We start from the raw sequence: 20,186 nt of genomic DNA on the forward strand, positions 1-20,186 counted from the left end.
GCCAGACACTAAAAATTGTGAAATATCATGATACTGAAAAGGGTCCAAGACTATTATTTAGGTAAAAGAAAGGTAAGATAAAAAGACTGGTTTTATCTTCATATTCACTTGTGCCATTTAAATCATAAAAGTAGACAAATAAAGTGTTTAGACTACACTTTTCTTTCATGACAAACCATACTTGTCACAGTACAAAATGTTACAGTATATGTTACATATGATTGTATGATGTACTAATGTATCTGTTAATAAACAGGAATTATGATTCATTCATTAAATAAAATATGTTATACATTTTAAACTCTTTAAACTTTTTTTTAAAGACACAAATTACATAAAAAGTAGAAACACAGAACACTTTATTTGTGTATTTCCAGTACCCATAGGAAGGAAATAATATTCTGCAGTAATAGGGCTGGTCTTAAAAAAACAAAATGAAAGAGGAAAAAAACCCCAAACAATCTACAATGAGCCTGTGTTATCAAGTAGTATAGTAAAATATGCAAACAAAATCCTTAAAACACTCCCTGCAAACCAGGTTATGTTTATTACATTATCATTATTATTATTGTTTATAATACTTTGATAATATATAATAATTTGATAAGATTGTAATGTCATATAGTGTGATATAATGTTCATATTTCAACCTGTAACATAACCAGGTTTGACCTAACCAATGTCTGTCACATTTATAGACAACTTTGCTGCCAGTGTTGGAGATACTGTCTTTCTACCTTTTAGTATGTAGGGTTACTGTAATACTTTTCAAAACTTTACCAAAACCTAACAAAAACATTTTTAAACCTGTGAGTTAAGCTAAAAGTTAAATGATATTAATACAAAGTTCTGTGTAAAGCATAAATGTTCAAATGGGACACTGAAATAAAGCTTAACTCATCTCATTTGAAAATTCACATTATGTGGAATAGTTGAACACAGGAAGCATTTGAGAAAACTTAATTCTATATAACAATGAGATTGTGGCATATTATTTTGCTCACTGCAGGGGTGCTAAATAATGTAATGTTACTATGGGTCATACCAGAGACAAAACATGCCATATAAGCAGGAAAACAAATTAACTACAATCAAAAAACAAAAAAATGCCCCACATGTATAAACTGAAACAAAATTATTCTATCCATTCTCTTCGGCTTATCAAATCCATGTCTGATTTGAAAGTAGTGTGCACTGCATGAACTGGTATTTAAGCTGTAATTTGAAAGACACACATGAAGCTTATTTAGGCTATACAGTCCTACTGCTGTCCAGGGTGTACTCTGATGCGGGGTTAACAACATTAACAAAAACAAGAAAATAAAAAATGCATATGCAAAATAGAAAAAAACCCAAATCCTCATCATGTCACCAATCCTTAAGAAAACACATCATGCTCTTCCAAATCCTGGTGAATTCCGTATTGCAAAATCCATGTCTGATTTGAAAGTAGTGTACACTGCATGAACTGGTATACGAAGGATATTTTCACAAGTATTGGCCACTGGAAATCTGCAGTTAGTGACGAACTCAAGGCTTGGCTTTGGAGAAAAACCCAGGGCTGGTATGCTGTCACATCCAGTGCAGAAAACAAGAATATCTTCCAAAGAGACATCATTTTCAACTATAAGATAGAAAAATACAAAATCATAATGATATTCTGACTAAGACTACTGATGTACAGATACATTAAATTACCAAAAGATTAAATCAAAAGTGAAACATGTATATATTTTTAAAAGTAAGCTGTAATTTGAAAGACACACATGAAGCTTATTTAAGCTATACAGTGAAACCACAATGTCAAAAAAAGAAGTTAGTGGAGACCACAACATATTAAATGTACGTGGATGCAGCAATAGCCTATTATTTGTACTCAGTATACAGGATTGGTAATAATTTATTTATTTAGTTATCCTCCTATTTATCCTGTTATTTATTTATCCTGTTAATACACTGAAGTCAAACTGAAATCACATTTGGATACAATGTTCTTTGTAAACCCAGCACTTGCATCAGTACTATCTATCTACCTTTTTTGTTATGGCATCTATGTCTGTAATTTCATGATGCTGCTGCACAAAAGTGAGAATTTTGATTTATGGTCAAACAATGTGCCAAGTAGTAAACTCACATTCTGCCTCCTGAAGATAGTCTTGCCAGAAAGCCAGGGTCCGGCACTCATCTTGAAATGCATTACTCCCTCGTTCGGAGTGAATAGATTCTCCATATCAGTTGCTCTGAGAGCCATTCCAGCTTTCACGAAAAGGCACTTCATCTGAAGAGGGTATGTCTGTAGAGCATCTAGGACACCTAGAGACCTCAAGCCATCTCTGAACCTAGCCAAAATAAAACAAAATCAAATTGTATTTTATATTACTATTATTATATTTGTATTTGATTGGATTTGGAACCTGTATCATAACAAGAGGTTTTGAGGTTTTATCAAGAGACATTTCTGAACTAATTACATTTTACTTTCCTGTGGACTGCTGTATCAGAGGTGAAGAACATTTTTCCCCTTACAGGGCCAGACTGTCTTAGATACAGATAAAGAATGCCTATACATGGAACAACTGAGCTGAAATATGATACACAGGGACCTGTCATGAATTGGAGTAAAAGTGACAAATTGCTTTCAAATACACCTGGTCTCTTGTTCCATTGGCATACCTTTTCTGTCAGTCTACAATCAACCCAAATGCTACTCAATTTGAATCTATTTTTATTTACATATTTAAACACATGCCTACATCGGCACAGATACGTTTTATGTGAATTTTAATTTCATGAATGAAAGATATCTGTTTTGTTATGAACTGTACTAGCATGGAGCGCTACAGACCTGTACCACCCAAACAGGCTAATACCCGTTTCACAACACAGTGACTTTAGTTTGACAGGCTTAATTTTTTACCATTACAGTATGTGTTTAGACATACCTTTCAAAAGGTGCACGGGTCCGTTGAAGGACATACCAGTGAGCCAGATCCAAAGCAGTTTCTTGTTTGTTTTGAAGTGTTATGCAAACATTGTGACCAGCAAGACTGATCAAGTTGGCTGCCTGTGCAACTGCATCTTGCAGCTGTAGATCATTCTCGGCCTGTATGATCTAAAAACAATATGAGGAAATTATAAAATGAATTATTTGACTCTACTATTTAGTAGAACATACAAAACTAATAGCTTCAGTGTTTAATTAGTACATTAACCCTATGAAACCCCATAACCGATCAGGAGGCTGAGGTATAAGTTATTAAGCTGGAAAACAAGTGCAATCATTAAATTCTGTAACCAATAGAACCAACAGAACCATAACCTGCCACACACATTTTTAGTTCTTCCTTCTTGTAGCCATTAAAATGTTTGATCTTTTACTAGAAAGGTGCAGGACTCGGGCAAGAAAAATTAGGGAAGTGTTAGTAAAAATGTTGGACAAGCAAAAAAAGACCTACAATGAAATTGAAAGAACCAAAGGAAAATATGCTCACCGACTGCACTTGTGACCTTGTTTCCTCATCAGTAATATGATCAGTGCTGACTTTTACATTGTCTGGACCCTTTTGAAGACACTCATAGAAGAGTTCAGACAAGAAACATGGACTCTGTCCCCCGTGGGCAATTGACATTGCCATGATCTGGCCAGCATAGTAGTATCCATTATCTTTCATTGCTGTTAACAAATAAAATAAAACATCATCTCAAAAGCTTGCATCATTATTTTTGTTACTGTGGCATTTTTTATAGTACAAGTTACCAAATATTATTTCTGAAAAAAATATTGCCCATACAGTTGCACCCATAATAGTTTGGATAATAACAAAATCATCTTAATTTTGCTGTGCACCACCACCTTGGATTTTAATACCAAACAATCAAGATGATACTAAAGTGCAATTCCTTCGAGGTATTTTATTAAAAAATGGCACCAGCTGATTAGGAATTACAGTCAATTTTATACATTATCCACCATCTTTAAAGATGGTTGCTTTAGACAAGTGATTGAAAGCTAACACCATTTTATGTATTATTTTTAATACAAGGATTAAAATTCTTTACAATTCTTTACAGCCTTACAGTCAGATCAGGTAACTGAGCTGGCTTGTTATGCTTTGGGTTATTATCAATTTACACTGTCCAATCAATTTAGCATTTGCATTTGGCTGAATCTGAACAGATTGCCCTTTACACTTCACAAATCACCAGTGCTATCATTGACAACAGTAGTGGCTTGGTTCTATGGCAGCTACTCATGCCCGTGTCATAACACTGCTTCCACCATGTGTGACTTAAGCTATTCTTTTCTTTACTATGCTTTTCTCCTTCCATCATTTTGGTTAATCTTGGTGTAATCTGTCCATATCTTCATAGTAGTATAGCATAGTTCTTTTAGATGTTTTCTGGCAAAGTCCTTCCAGTTATTTACTATTGCACCTTGTTGTAAAACATCTGTGTTTCCATTCATAAGTGCATCTCTTGATTGTTGAATTACACCATATCAGTCATTTGAATAATTACTTTTGAGAAATGAGAGAGCATGTATAAAAATGACCAGAATTTCTAAATATGTAGTACTGTTTCAAACCTTTCAACTAAAGCAGACAATCTTCCCTTCAGTCAATCTAGGTTTAATTTTTTAAAATCCTCTGTGGTGGTACAAAAATTCTGTCATTGCCAAAAAAATGTGTTTAGTTAACTGTATGAGATACTAAACTCGTACATGTAATCACAAACCAATTGATGTATAATGTATTGATGTAAAATAAATCAAATGGCAACAATTAATAAAATCATAAGTACCTTTAGAATTGCACGTAAGAACTTTAGCATTGGGTGGACCTTCAAAGATGCCAAGTTTGTCCTTGACTTCACAGAGGCAAAGTCGGAAGAACTCCCGAGTAGGTCCTCCATTGTCAACAGCACCCTCAGATATTCCATAGTCATCAGTAAACTTCACATCTATTTTTTTCTCTGGTGAAAAATTGGATCTGCCCATGGCTCTGGATGCTCCATCCCACACATTTCGCCTTATGATGTTGAAGCGTACAGTGCTGTCATTATTTACTCTAGTAACAATCTGCTCCAAGATTCTCTCTAAGCTCTGGACGTCACTGAAACATACACACACACAAAAAAAAAAACAGTAAAGAAATATACTAGTCTCAATGGCAATAACCCACCAACAGAATAATGATGTACCATTCTTAAGACTGTAATTGATATTTAACAAAAAAGAGATACAAATCAAGAATGTTTGTGATAATGGAAAAAAGATTAAGTTTAAGTTAAACTAAGTTTACATTTTTATCTTGTCATAAATACACTAGTATTTATAAATAGTATAAATACACTATATAAATACAAGCAGAACAAGAAAAACAACAAGATCCAACACTGACAACCAACCTCCATTCAAAAAAGTAAAAATAAACCAAAACATATATCAAGTAAAATATAAGTAATCTGATAGCCTTGGTAATCTTCAAATGACAACAGAAATCACAGGTTGCAGTTCGTAGTTTGCTTATTCAAACTGATCCAAAACTAGACAGTAGATGACTCCTTTTCCGCAACAAACATAAAATAATGGTTAATATGTTGACCTTTCAACATGTAAAAGTTTGTGTTGTACTGACCTTTCACTTGCACTTGAGTCTAAAGACCTTGAAATGGCTTCTTGGAGGTCGGGGTCATCTGACAGGTATTCTTCCTCAAACAGGCCAAGATATGTACTGCAAAGCCAGAATGTTTTGTAAATTATTTAGTTAAATTACATATAAATGATGTTGACAGAATTACATTATCACAATACATAGATTGGCCTCAGCATTATTAAAGTTGTGTGGGATCATCTTGACAGAGAACAGAACAAAAAGCCTGGAAAACTATTCCTGAACCATGCTTAAAGAAATTCAATAAAAAGAAGACATCACCATCAAGAAAGCTTGGTTAAGAGAGTTCAAGCTATGTTGAAGACTAAAGTAGCTCATATCACATTTTGAATTTTAAGCTCATTAAAATTCTACAAGTTTTGTTCTACTCTAATATACTGCGCTTCCATGTCTGTTTGTAGACAGAATTTTGTAGACTTCAGTAAATCACTGCGCTTCTTTCCTATTTTTCCAGCAAAATACAAAGAAAGCAGGGGTGGGTCATGACTTTTGCACAATATAGCTCAAAAGATTAAAAGATACAAACATGTACAAAACACATACCTGTAGGATGTGCTGGATAAACTTGGCTGGGTAGGTCCATTGGACACACTGGAGGTGTTACTAGAGAAGACACGTGTGTCACCAGTAACACTGGCAGAAGAACCCACTGATAAGCCAGGTGTGTTGTAACTGACAAAGGCAGATGTTCCACTGGAGTAAGGCTCATCCTCATCAGTAGCAACGACAGCAGGATTGGTGGACATTGTGAGGATGTCAGCAGAGATGGAAGATTCAACAGTACAAACATCTTGGGTAGCAACGCACCAGATGACCTCATCATCAACAGACATGGACTGTGCGTTAACAATGGGAATGGCTGAGGGAACTTCTTTAGAAATTTCAACTGTGAGAACACAAAGAACAGGAGTTTAACTTTTGAATAACATCTAATCACATTTATAGCTTTTGCTTTTCATGTATTTAGGGGTACATTTCTTCCTGCTCAAAATATTAAACTAAATTTAAATATGATTTTAACAAAGACTTGACACTTAGCTAAAGACACAATGCCTAAGATGACTAAGTAACAGACACTGAACCAACTTAATTTACAGTTTATTTGGAGCGACTTTTAGATAGGAATATTTACCGCATTTGTCAGAATTCAACGTTTCTGTGAAATCCTGCCTGCTTGTATGGCTACTCTCTCCATCAGAATATGTCTGTAAATTAAAACAGATAATACATTTCATTATACTGACAACAAAATGTCATAATAAATATTAGTAATATGTTTATGTATTATGTATTAAAACATAATACAAGTGACAATGTTTAAGGGAGTTTAAAATCCATCTTTGCCTTTTTCACTCTCATTTTATGAAAATACATACATTTGCTGAAATGATCAGGATTACTTACTGATTCATTGTCCTCACATAAGATGACCTTGTCAGGTCTGACATAAATTGACTTCTGATGAAACAGTTTTTTCACAAGGTCTCCATTCAAAGTCTGTTTGGAAGTGAGTGATGGCTCAACTAGTTTGGTGTGGCATGCCAGCAAAATCTGTAGCCTAGGGGAGGAAGAAAACATAGTGTATATGAAATTTTTGTTAAGGCTAACAGACTACAATACAATACAATACATTAAAAGGCTTAATTTTTGTTAACTCTAAAAGATATCAATCCAGTCATCTGATCGGTGCTCCCAGATCCTTTTTGGAAATACCCAAAGTTGACCTTTAATAGTATAATAATCTAAGTAACAAAAAATATATATTTTTTTATAAAAAAGGATCTAATGCTTACCTGCATCCTTCAACAACTGGCTGGAAGGCAGTCCTTATTGCCTGCATTACTTTGTCTGAGTCCCAGTCACAGCTAAACTCCAGTGCAGATTTTATATGTCCATTTTCAAAAAGCCAAGCTTTTTTGTTACGCCTTGGCACATGTGTAGTTAGATGGTCTGGCAAGAGAATCACTTCTTTGGTGAAAGACTGAGCCACAGAATGTGACCTGCTTAGTTGTGCTGGAAACCTAATGGAGGATAAAGGCAAATTAAACATTTCTGCATGTTATATTACACTTCTCTGATCAATGAAGTACATTTAATTAAAAAAATACACCATGCTGTACACATGTCTAATCTGCATTAATAAACACCCTCTAGCCCCATGGTAGCTAGGATAGGCTCTTGGAATCCTGAATTGGATAAGTGGAAGAGAATGGATGGATGAATGGATGGATAGATGATGGAAGATAGTGGGATGGATGGGTGGAGAAACTTAACAATCACATAAACAAATGTCTTCAATTCACGGAGTACTTTTTGTTGCTTTAAAAAAGGTTTCATTAAATTATATACTGCCAACAACTATGTATTGTAACAACTGATGTGCTTTGCTTTTACACAATGTTTGCAGATTAAGCTTACGGGACGTGAAATATTATAGAAATGTTTCCACAATTAAACAAATTAACTGTTGTGCACAGTTTAGTCTCCACGTCCACACGCTGTCAGTCTATCGCACAGTTTTTTTGTTTTGTTTTTTTGTGATATTTTTGTTTACTTAGCTTCGTCGAGCAATTGAAACCTACGGGCTATTACTAACCTTCCACTAGTAATTTCAGTGCATTTAGTTCTGTTCTTACCTCTTCTGCCTTGGGCCCTTTCGAGTAAAAGGTCTAAGATTGTAGATGGGACCTGTTGTGGGGCACTCCTGTGATGTGGAAGGCACGTTCTCTATAACGTTAGCTGGATAGCCAGGGGTTATCTGACCGGAGAGGTTCACTGCATTTGGTCTTCCACGATGAAAAAGTGAATAAATTTCTTCATCAGTAGTACGATGCGGTACACTAGTACAAATATTAGGTTGGCCAGAACATGCATTTGCCAAGGTGTTAATTAGCTCCTCATTACTTAGAATTTGAGCCACAAAATTCCGTGCGGACTGGCTCATAGTGCCATTCCTCGCAGGTACAAACAAGGAAAACACTAGATGGCGCAAGCGCCTCCGTGACGTCAAGCTTCATTCTATATATTCAGAAGATCATTCTATATATTCAAGTTTCATTCTATATATTCAGAAGATCATTCTATATATTCAAGTTTCATTCTATATATTCAGAAGATCATTCTATATATTCAGAAGATCATTCTATATATTCAAGTTTCATTCTATATATTCAGAAGATCATTCTATATATTCAAGTTTCATTTCATATATTCAGAAGATCATTCTATATATTCAAGTTTCATTCTATATATTCAAGTTTCATTCTATATATTCAAGTTTCATTCTATATATTCAGAAGATCATTCTATATATTCAAGTTTCATTCTATATATTCAGAAGATCATTCTATATATTCAGAAGATCATTCTATATATTCAAGTTTCATTCTATATATTCAGAAGATCATTCTATATATTCAAGTTTCATTCTATATATTCAGAAGATCATTCTATATATTCAAGTTTCATTCTATATATTCAGAAGATCATTCTATATATTCAAGTTTCATTCTATATATTCAGAAGATCATTCTATATATTCAAGTTTCATTCTATATATTCAAGTTTCATTCTATATATTCAGAAGATCATTCTATATATTCAGAAGATCATTCTATATATTCAAGTTTCATTTCATATATTCAGAAGATCATTCTATATATTCAAGTTTCATTCTATATATATTCAAGTTTCATTCTATATATTCAAGTTTCATTCTATATATTCAAGTTTCATTCTATATATTCAGAAGATCGTTCTATATATTCAAGTTTCATTCTATATATTCAAGTTTCATTCTATATATTCAGAAGATCGTTCTATATATTCAAGTTTCATTTCATATATTCAGAAGATCGTTCTATATATTCAAGTTTCATTTCATATATTCAGAAGATCATTCTATATATTCAAGTTTCATTCTATATATTCAAGTTTCATTCTATATATTCAGAAGATCGTTCTATATATTCAAGTTTCATTTCATATATTCAGAAGATCATTCTATATATTCAGAAGATCATTCTATATATTCAAGTTTCATTCTATATATTCAGAAGATCATTCTATATATTCAAGTTTCATTCTATATATTCAGAAGATCATTCTATATATTCAAGTTTCATTCTATATATTCAAGTTTCATTCTATATATTCAGAAGATCATTCTATATATTCAAGTTTCATTTCATATATTCAGAAGATCATTCTATATATTCAAGTTTCATTCTATATATATTCAAGTTTCATTCTATATATTCAAGTTTCATTCTATATATTCAAGTTTCATTCTATATATTCAGAAGATCGTTCTATATATTCAAGTTTCATTCTATATATTCAAGTTTCATTCTATATATTCAGAAGATCGTTCTATATATTCAAGTTTCATTTCATATATTCAGAAGATCATTCTATATATTCAAGTTTCATTCTATATATTCAAGTTTCATTCTATATATTCAGAAGATCGTTCTATATATTCAAGTTTCATTCTATATATTCAAGTTTCATTCTATATATTCAAGTTTCATTTCATATATTCAGAAGATCATTCTATATATTCAAGTTTCATTCTATATATATTCAAGTTTCATTCTATATATTCAAGTTTCATTCTATATATTCAGAAGATCATTCTATATATTCAAGTTTCATTCTATATATTCAAGTTTCATTCTATATATTCAGAAGATCGTTCTATATATTCAAGTTTCATTTCATATATTCAGAAGATCATTCTATATATTCAAGTTTCATTCTATATATTCAAGTTTCATTCTATATATTCAGAAGATCGTTCTATATATTCAAGTTTCATTTCATATATTCAGAAGATCATTCTATATATTCAAGTTTCATTCTATATATTCAAGTTTCATTCTATATATTCAGAAGATCATTCTATATATTCAAGTTTCATTCTATATATTCAAGTTTCATTCTATATATTCAGAAGATCGTTCTATATATTCAAGTTTCATTTCATATATTCAGAAGATCATTCTATATATTCAAGTTTCATTCTATATATTCAAGTTTCATTCTATATATTCAGAAGATCATTCTATATATTCAGAAGATCATTCTATATATTCAAGTTTCATTTCATATATTCAGAAGATCATTCTATATATTCAAGTTTCATTCTATATATTCAAGTTTCATTCTATATATTCAGAAGATCGTTCTATATATTCAAGTTTCATTCTATATATTCAAGTTTCATTCTATATATTCAGAAGATCGTTCTATATATTCAAGTTTCATTTCATATATTCAGAAGATCATTCTATATATTCAAGTTTCATTCTATATATTCAAGTTTCATTCTATATATTCAGAAGATCGTTCTATATATTCAAGTTTCATTCTATATATTCAAGTTTCATTCTATATATTCAAGTTTCATTTCATATATTCAGAAGATCATTCTATATATTCAAGTTTCATTCTATATATATTCAAGTTTCATTCTATATATTCAAGTTTCATTCTATATATTCAGAAGATCATTCTATATATTCAAGTTTCATTCTATATATTCAAGTTTCATTCTATATATTCAGAAGATCGTTCTATATATTCAAGTTTCATTTCATATATTCAGAAGATCATTCTATATATTCAAGTTTCATTCTATATATTCAAGTTTCATTCTATATATTCAGAAGATCGTTCTATATATTCAAGTTTCATTTCATATATTCAGAAGATCATTCTATATATTCAAGTTTCATTCTATATATTCAAGTTTCATTCTATATATTCAGAAGATCATTCTATATATTCAAGTTTCATTCTATATATTCAAGTTTCATTCTATATATTCAGAAGATCGTTCTATATATTCAAGTTTCATTTCATATATTCAGAAGATCATTCTATATATTCAAGTTTCATTCTATATATTCAAGTTTCATTCTATATATTCAGAAGATCGTTCTATATATTCAAGTTTCATTTCATATATTCAGAAGATCATTCTATATATTCAAGTTTCATTCTATATATTCAAGTTTCATTCTATATATTCAGAAGATCGTTCTATATATTCAAGTTTCATTCTATATATTCAAGTTTCATTTCATATATTCAGAAGATCATTCTATATATTGAAGTTTCATTCTATATATTCAGACTTTGGTTGGAATATATATAATATTTTCCTAAAGGGCATTCCATTATATATATATATATATATATATATATATATATATATATATATATATATATATATATATATATATATATATAGCCCCAAGTGCGATAGGAGAAGGATCATTGAGTGCGAGAGGAACTGACCTGAAAAATAGGATCATGGCCAAGCTTGAAACCTGGATCCCCCGTAGCCGGTTACCAAGATTACGTGAAGTACCCTCAGAAGGTCTGCTAGATGATGTTAATGCAGCACTACGGGCAATACCTACAACCACGATTACCGACACTAACAAGCTGATCTACAATACGGCATCAGTGAGATGCTTGGCTACAAGTTGAACAGCCACAAGGGGCAGTACCCTCCATGGAGAAGGAGGCTAGAGGGCAAGATCAAAGTAGCACGGAGGGAGGTTAGCCAACTAACAGAGTTGCAGAAAGGTGCGACAAATAAGGTGCCTAAGAAATACAGCAAGCTGTCCATACCTGAGGCCTTGGAAACTGCCAAGCAAAGACTCACAGCCTTGGCCAGAGGTACACCAGAGAGATAGAAGGCAGGAGAATAAACCAGCTGTTCTCCACAGAACCAGCAAAGGTGTACTCTCAGTGGCAAGGGAACAATAAGAGAACAGCACCACCAAGGCTGGAGACGGAGCAATACTGGAAGAGCATATGGGAGAAGGATGCAACCCATAACGGCAATGCTCAGTGGCTAGTGGATCTGAGGGCAGACCACAGCGACCTCCCTGAACAGGGTCCAGTAACCATCACAGTGGCAGATATCCAAGAAAGGGTCTCCAGTATGAAGAGTTGGACAGCACCAGGGCCCGACATGGTTCACGCCTACTGGCTGAAGAAGCTGACTGCACTCCACGAGCGTCTGGCAGCACAAATGAACCAGCTGCTAGTTAACGAGAGACACCCGGAATGGCTAACTGAAGGCCGGACGGTCCTGGACCCCAAGAAGGGACCGGTCCCCTCCAACTACCGACCAATAACCTGCCTCAGTACTACATGGAAGCTCCTGTCAGGCATCATATCGGCTAAGATGAACAGGCACATGGGTCAATACATGAGCGGGACACAGAAAGGAATTGGCAAGAATACCAGAGGTGCAAAACACCAGCTACTGGTAGACAGAACAATCAGCCGAGACTGCAAGACCAGACTGACCAACCTGTGCACTGCCTGGATTGATTACAAGAAGGCCTATGACTCAATGCCCCACAGCTGGATACTGGAATGCCTAGAATTGTACAAGATCAATGGGACCCTAAGAGCCTTCATCAGGAACTCAATGGGGATGTGGCGTACAACACTAGAGTCCAAGCCCATAGCACAAGTTACCATCAAGTGCGGGATCTACCAAGGAGATGCTCTGTCCCCACTGCTGTTCTGCATAGGCCTGAACCCCCTCAGTGAGATCATTAACAAGACTGGCTACGGATACCGACTATGGAACGGAGCAGTTGTCAGCCACCTCCTGTACATGGATGACATCAAGCTGTATGCCAAGAGTGAACGAGACATCGATTCACTGATCCACACTACCAGGCTATACAGCAATGACATTGGAATGTCGTTCGGACTGGAGAAGTGTAGTCGGATGGTAACAAAGAGAGGGAAGGTAGTCAGAACTGAGGGGATTGAACTACCAGAAGGCAACATTGCAGACATAGAGGACAGTTACAAGTACCTGGGGATCCCGCAGGCAAATGGGAACCATGAAGAGGCCGCTAGAAAGGCTGCAACCACCAAGTACCTGCAGAGGGTCAGGCAAGTCCTGAGGAGTCAGCTGAATGGTAAGAACAAGATCCGGGCCATCAACACATACGCCCTGCCCGTGATCAGGTACCCTGCTGGGGTAATAGGCTGGCCAAAGGAGGAGATAGAAGCCACTGACATAAAGACAAGAAAGCTCCTGACCATGCATGGAGGGTTTCACCCCAAGTCCAGCACCCTGAGGCTGTACGCTAAGCGGAAGGAAGGGGGCCGGGGACTGGTGAGTGTCAGCACCACAGTCCAGGATGAGACAAGGAACATCCAAGAATACATTGGGAAGATGGCCCCAACTGACCGAGTGCTCAGTGAATACCTCAGGCAAAGGTAAGACAAAGCTGGACTGAAAGACAGCACAGAGGCACTAATCATGGCAGCACAAGAACAAGCTCTGAGTACAAGATCCATAGAGGCTGGGGTCTATCACACCAGGCAAGACCCCAGGTGCAGGCTGTGTAAAGATGCCCCAGAGACAATCCAGCACATAACAGCAGGGTGCAAGATGCTAGCAGGCAAGGCATACATGGAACGCCATAACCAAGTGGCCGGCATAGTGTACAGGAACATCTGTGCCGAGTATAACCTAGAAGTCCCGAGGTCAAAATGGGAGATGCCCCCAAGGGTGGTGGAGAATGACCGAGCTAAGATCCTGTGGGACTTCCAGATACAGACGGACAAAATGGTGGTGGCTAACCAACCGGACATAGTGGTGGTAGACAAACAGAAGAAGACGGCCGTAGTGATCGATGTAGCGGTTCCGAATGACAGCAATATCAGGAAGAAGGAACACGAGAAGCTGGAGAAATACCAAGGGCTCAGAGAAGAGCTCGAGAGGATGTGGAGGGTGAAGGTAACGGTGGTCCCCGTGGTAATCGGAGCACTAGGTGCGGTGACTCCCAAGCTAGGCGAGTGGCTCCAGCAGATCCCGGGAATAACATCGGAGATCTCTGTCCAGAAGAGCGCAGTCCTGGGAACAGCTAAGATACTGCGCAGGACCCTCAAGCTCCCAGGCCTCTGGTAGAGGACCCGAGCTTGAAGGATAAACCGCCCGCAGGGGCGTGCTGGGTGTTAGAATTTTTATATATATATATATATATATATATATATATATATATATATATATATATATATATATATATAAATAAGTATTTGGGAAATAAGTATTTGGTCACCTCAAACATGGAAAATCTCTGGCTCTCACAGACCTGTAACGTCTTCTGTAAGAAGCTTTTCTGTCCCCCACTCGTTACCTGTATGAATGGCACCTGTTTGAACTCATCATCTGTATAAAAGACACCTGTCCACAGCCTCAAACAGTCAGACTCCAAACTCCGCCATGGCCAAGACCAAAGAGCTTTCGAAGGACACCAGGAAAAGTATTGTAGACCTGCACCAGACTGGGAAGAGTGAATCTACAATAGGCAAGCAGCTTGGTGTGAAAAAATCAACTGTGGGAGCAATCATCAGAAAATGGAAGACATACAAGACCACTGATAATCTCCCTCGATCTGGGGCTCCACGCAAGATCTCATCCCGTGGGGTCAAAATGATCATGAGAACGGTGAGCAAAGATCCCAGAACCACACGGGGGGACCTGGTGAATGACCTGCAGAGAGCTGGGACCAAAGTAACAAAGGTCACCATCAGTAACACACTACAACGGCAGGGAATCAAATCCCGCAGTGCCAGACGTGTTCCGCTGCTGAAGCCAGTGCATGTCCAGGCCCGTCTGAAGTTTGCCAGAGAGCACATGGATGATACAGCAGAGGATTGGGAGAATGTCATGTGGTCAGATGAAACCAAAGTAGAACTTTTTGCTATAAACTCAACTCGTCGTGTTTGGAGGAAGAAGAATACTGAGTTGCATCCCAAGAACACCATACCTACTGTGAAGCATGGGGGTGGAAACATCATGCTATGGGGCTGTTTTTCTGCCAAGGGGACAGGACGACTGATCCGTGTTAAGGACAGAATGAATGGGGCCATGTATCGTGAGATTTTGAGCCAAAACCTCCTTCCATCAGTGAGAACTTTGAAGATGAAACGAGGCTGGGTCTTCCAACATGACAATGATCCAAAACACACCGCCCGGGCAACAAAGGAGTGGCTCCGTAAGAAGCATTTGAAAGTCCTGGAGTGGCCTAGCCAGTCTCCAGACCTCAACCCCATAGAAAATCTGTGGCGGGAGTTGAAAGTCCGTGTTGCTCGGCGACAGCCCCAAAACATCACTGCTCTCGAGAAGATCTGCATGGAGGAATGGGCCAAAATACCAGCTACTGTGTGTGCAAACCTGGTAAAGACCTATAGTAAACGTTTGACCTCTGTTATTGCCAACAAAGGTTATGTTACAAAGTATTGAGTTGTATTTTTGTTATTGACCAAATACTTATTTTCCACCCTGATTTACGAATAAATTCTTTACAAATCCTACCATGTGGATTCATGGATTTTTTTTTTCACATTCTGTCTCTCACAGTTGAAGTGTACCTCTGGTGCAAATTACTGACCTCTGTCATCATTTTAGGTGGGGGAACTTGCACAATCGGTGGCTGACTAAATACTTTTTTGCCCCACTGTATATATATATATATATACACATGACACTGTCCTGACTAAACAGATATGTATTTACCTATTCTGTGAAGACAGGTAAAATGAACAGTGTATAAGGGTTCAATTCAATCAGTGTTATTTATATATCACCAAATCACAACAGCAGTCGCCTCAGGGCACTTTACACTGTAAGGTAAAGACCCTGCAATAATAATACCGAGAAAATCCCAGTAAAGCAAGAAACCTCGGGCAGAACCAGTCTAATGGAGGGACAGCCATCTGCCGGTTGGGGGGTGGTTAGATAGTGATGTTGGAATACTATCAATTATGGTTCCATACTTACGATTCAGACAGAGCACCTCATATAATCTGTTAGCTTACTGTTAATAGCCTGCTGATAAGAACTTTTAGTGCAGCCTTTGAAAAAATGCTAAGAATAAACATCCAGCATATACACCTATCTGATTATGTTAAATGGACTGGTTCTTATATAGCACTTTTCTGTTGTAACGTATAATACAACGTGGCTCATTCACCCATTTACACACAACTTCTTCAACTTTTTGTATGCCTGTGACAGACGTGGTAACAAAAGCTGCAGGTCTTTCTGTGAATGTGGCTTTCAGACTATCACTGTTGGTACACTTGTCAGCTTTTAGATATATTATGTGTTTGATGAGGTGTTACCTCACATTACGTGTGTCCAGCTTTGTATTTTGCACTACAAAACCTGCATTTTTGGCTGGCTGCCACTGCTCTTATCTCACAGTAACATCACATGTTACTGTGAGCCCTCCTTTTCCCTCTTCTAGGATGTTAATAGTACTCGCCAAACAGGCATTTTTTACCAGGCCTGCGGCATGTAAGGGACACTCCGTACTCCCCGTACTCTCACAACGTACATTTGATGTCAGACGTGAAACAAGCTCAAACAGAGAATGCTACATTGATTTTGCATGAAAAGGATGTGTAGCAAAATAATCGCTGTATCTGAGATGAAGTGTGTGCAAAATTTCATTCAGATTGGTCCACCAGTTATCAAGGAGACAGGGTACATACAGACATGTATACATACAGTATGAGGGATATAGTTACATGAAAAAAAAGCAAACTCATAACAGCTAAAAATCAGCTTGAAAAGAAACCCAATAGTTCACATCATGATGATTTGTGGTTTTTGGTTTGCACCAGTAAGATTGCCATACATCTACAAACCTCATGACATTCCTTTATTTCCTTTCCTAAGGTCAGTATGAGTTTGGATGCATGAAATCCGACTCAACGTCTACCTGTGGAGACTCTGCAGTAGGCTAAATGTGCGACATGAGCTACAGTGTGCGGCACACCTAGTAAAAAGTTGTCCCAGAGAAAAGCCTGTTTGTTTGCTTCAAGTGATGCACCAATAAAGGGTAAGCTCTTTGCTATCTTCTGGCAAGCTGTCATAGACCAGGGGCACAGAATGTTGAATTCAATCAAGCACACCATAATTCCTTGCAGTGTATGAGTGGGGCTGACTCACAGGCTTCTAATGGCTGCTCATAATCAAGCACCATGATTAAGCACTTGGGGAAGTGGGCACACACTGAAAATCCTTTGGAGATGTCCTTTCCCTTAGAGCTAAGTACACTCATTACCTCGCAACAGCGGGTACGTGGGTGCTTCATTAGCTTTTATGCCGATTTGCCTGTATTTGCCCATGGTTTTTCTGATTTCCATAGAGTGAAAAGGCACCCGAAGAGCCCTTGACTGTAACAGTTTGAAGTCTGTATGTGGACCAGGAAAGTCTCAAACTGTAGCAATTTCAAGTTTCATGGTCTCACTCCAAGCAAGAAACAGAAGAATGGTTATTTCTCTACCACAACTGTTCATATTAGGGCTCATTTTTACATAATACCCTATAAAATGATTAAAAATGACTTGAAAACTCCATTAAAACATGAATGACCACCGAGCTGATGTGACATTATGCCTTGATGCACTCAAAAACCTCCTCCTTTAACTCTGCCGCCCATTAATATTAAATCAACATGATCCATAGGCATGCATGTTCTGTTCTTGGGATTAAGGAAAACATCTATTCTATTTTTTAAAAGTACTTTCAAGAGGTCGTGCTCAGCACAAACCACGCTGAACCCCTCAGGATGCTTTGATCGTGGACTAATTACAATGTCGACTCTGCCAGTAGAGACTTGACTTGTTGCAAGAGGCCAGACGGTGGATGACATTTTCCACATGGCGAGCGACATTAGATATCCAGACAGATGCTTCAGCCAAACAGACTCATTAGTAAGAGCCATCAAGGTCCTGAACCAATAACCGCAACACTGACCACAGCCATCTGTATTCGAAAAACACCATGAATCCGTTTAAAGAGCATTATTAAGATGAAATAAGTAGAATTTAGAATTTCTCTGTTCTCATCAATAAAGGCGCCATTTTTGAGGATTTTTCCAAACATTGTTCCGCAACGATGCTGTGCAAATTGAGAAAAAGCAAATTTGGGTACACGCATCCCCGCAGACATCCACGGCACTACCTTAAGGCATAGCAGAAGATGGATTGCCACTAAGTGTTTTCTGAATCATATTACAGTCCATAGATTATAACCATTACAGGTAAACCTTCTGGCAAAAAGATTAGTCTAATTAGTTCTCTCTTCAAGTATGCCCATCTTTGGTTGGACACATTCATGATATATTGCCTCTTTAAAAATTTAGAGAAGCAAGTAGAATGCCACTTTAATCGAGTGTTTTACACCTTCCAATCTGTTTACCCTTGTCATTGTAATGAGACTTGAAATGCTTAAATGGCTCTCGAAATGATTTATTGATGATGATTTGCTTAATATTTGTTTGAGAAAGCGTGGCCACAAAGAATACCCAAGAAACAGTTGAACTGCCGCGACTCTTCCATATGAAAGGCATCTTCCATCAACTTTGAGCCGTTTTTCCTCCTCAAAATATAGATTTGATGATACTCATCTCTCACTGCTAAAATAAGCACAGACAGATGCCTGACAAATGTCCTGATATCTATCAAAGTACTATCTCCTTGTCTTGTTTTTCCCTATCCATGCAGCTGCTGACAATACATCACTGCCTTTGATCCCGACTGTCACAAATGTCTGCTGAATGTCACACGAGTTTTTTTCAGACAGGTTGTCAGGGTGGTGTTTAGACAACGCTGTGGGTGTGTGTGTGTGTGGACGCAGTGTGCAGGCGCATCGCTGTGTAAAAATACGCACAGATGTGCAAAGAGCACTATATAATTTGTATGTACACGTGGCTGTATGGGTGCATGTGTGCACACACACACACACACATGCTTGAGCACAAGCCTTATCCAGAGAGGGATAAATCCAATCCATTACTTGGCGGGACTCAGGGCAGCTCAATCGATGGCACTCTCAGTGGCTGCTGATGAACTTCCCTTTCTGACAAGGTGTATCATTCAAACCTGTCGCAGAGCAAGAGGCTGTCTGGCATTTCAAAGCATCAGGGAAACTGAAGGCCAGAAATTTTACTTGAGGGAAACTAAGTATGTGTCCACACTACTGAAAGCATGTCCACGGAGCATTCGCGCTTTATAAACGATTCCCGCCTCCCACTCGTAACTTGAACGGCTGCGAGTAGAGCTGCGTGTATTCATCATGTTAGCACAGCGCTCGGCGCTATTGAAGGCATGTATTATCAATTTATGCATGGGTTGAACATAAAGTGTAATTATATTCAATCACGCCAAATAGGAAAACACTGAATAATATGCTTTCGGCATGTCGAATCTGGACTCATCTGCAAGCATGTTTCCTTATCGTCAGGCTGCCACTTCCCTTCAACCTGGGAGGAAAACAAAAACAAAACAAGGGGGATGGAGAGATGGTGGAGCAGTCAGTGTGAAGGAGGAGGAGAAGATCAAATGGCAGGGCGGTTATGAGATGTGTGTCTGATGCCTTTTCAGACTGCACTGTTTTGGCCGCCGCACCAGTCAATCACGATTACAATGGCGAGGAGAGATGGGAGCAGTGGT

At 37.2% G+C, this 20,186-nt stretch overlaps 1 pseudogene; it reads right to left on the minus strand.

The window, feature by feature from the left end:
- Nucleotides 1-586: 586 nt before the first annotated feature.
- LOC146675137 (uncharacterized) lies at nt 587-8,658 on the minus strand (annotated as a pseudogene).
- Between the last annotated feature and the right edge of the window lie 11,528 nt (nt 8,659-20,186).

This window comes from Rhamphochromis longiceps, linkage group LG3, assembly GCF_057381845.1.
Source record: "Rhamphochromis longiceps isolate RC_006_pf linkage group LG3, R_longiceps_female_GT1.1, whole genome shotgun sequence".
Classification (NCBI taxonomy): domain Eukaryota; kingdom Metazoa; phylum Chordata; class Actinopteri; order Cichliformes; family Cichlidae; genus Rhamphochromis; species Rhamphochromis longiceps.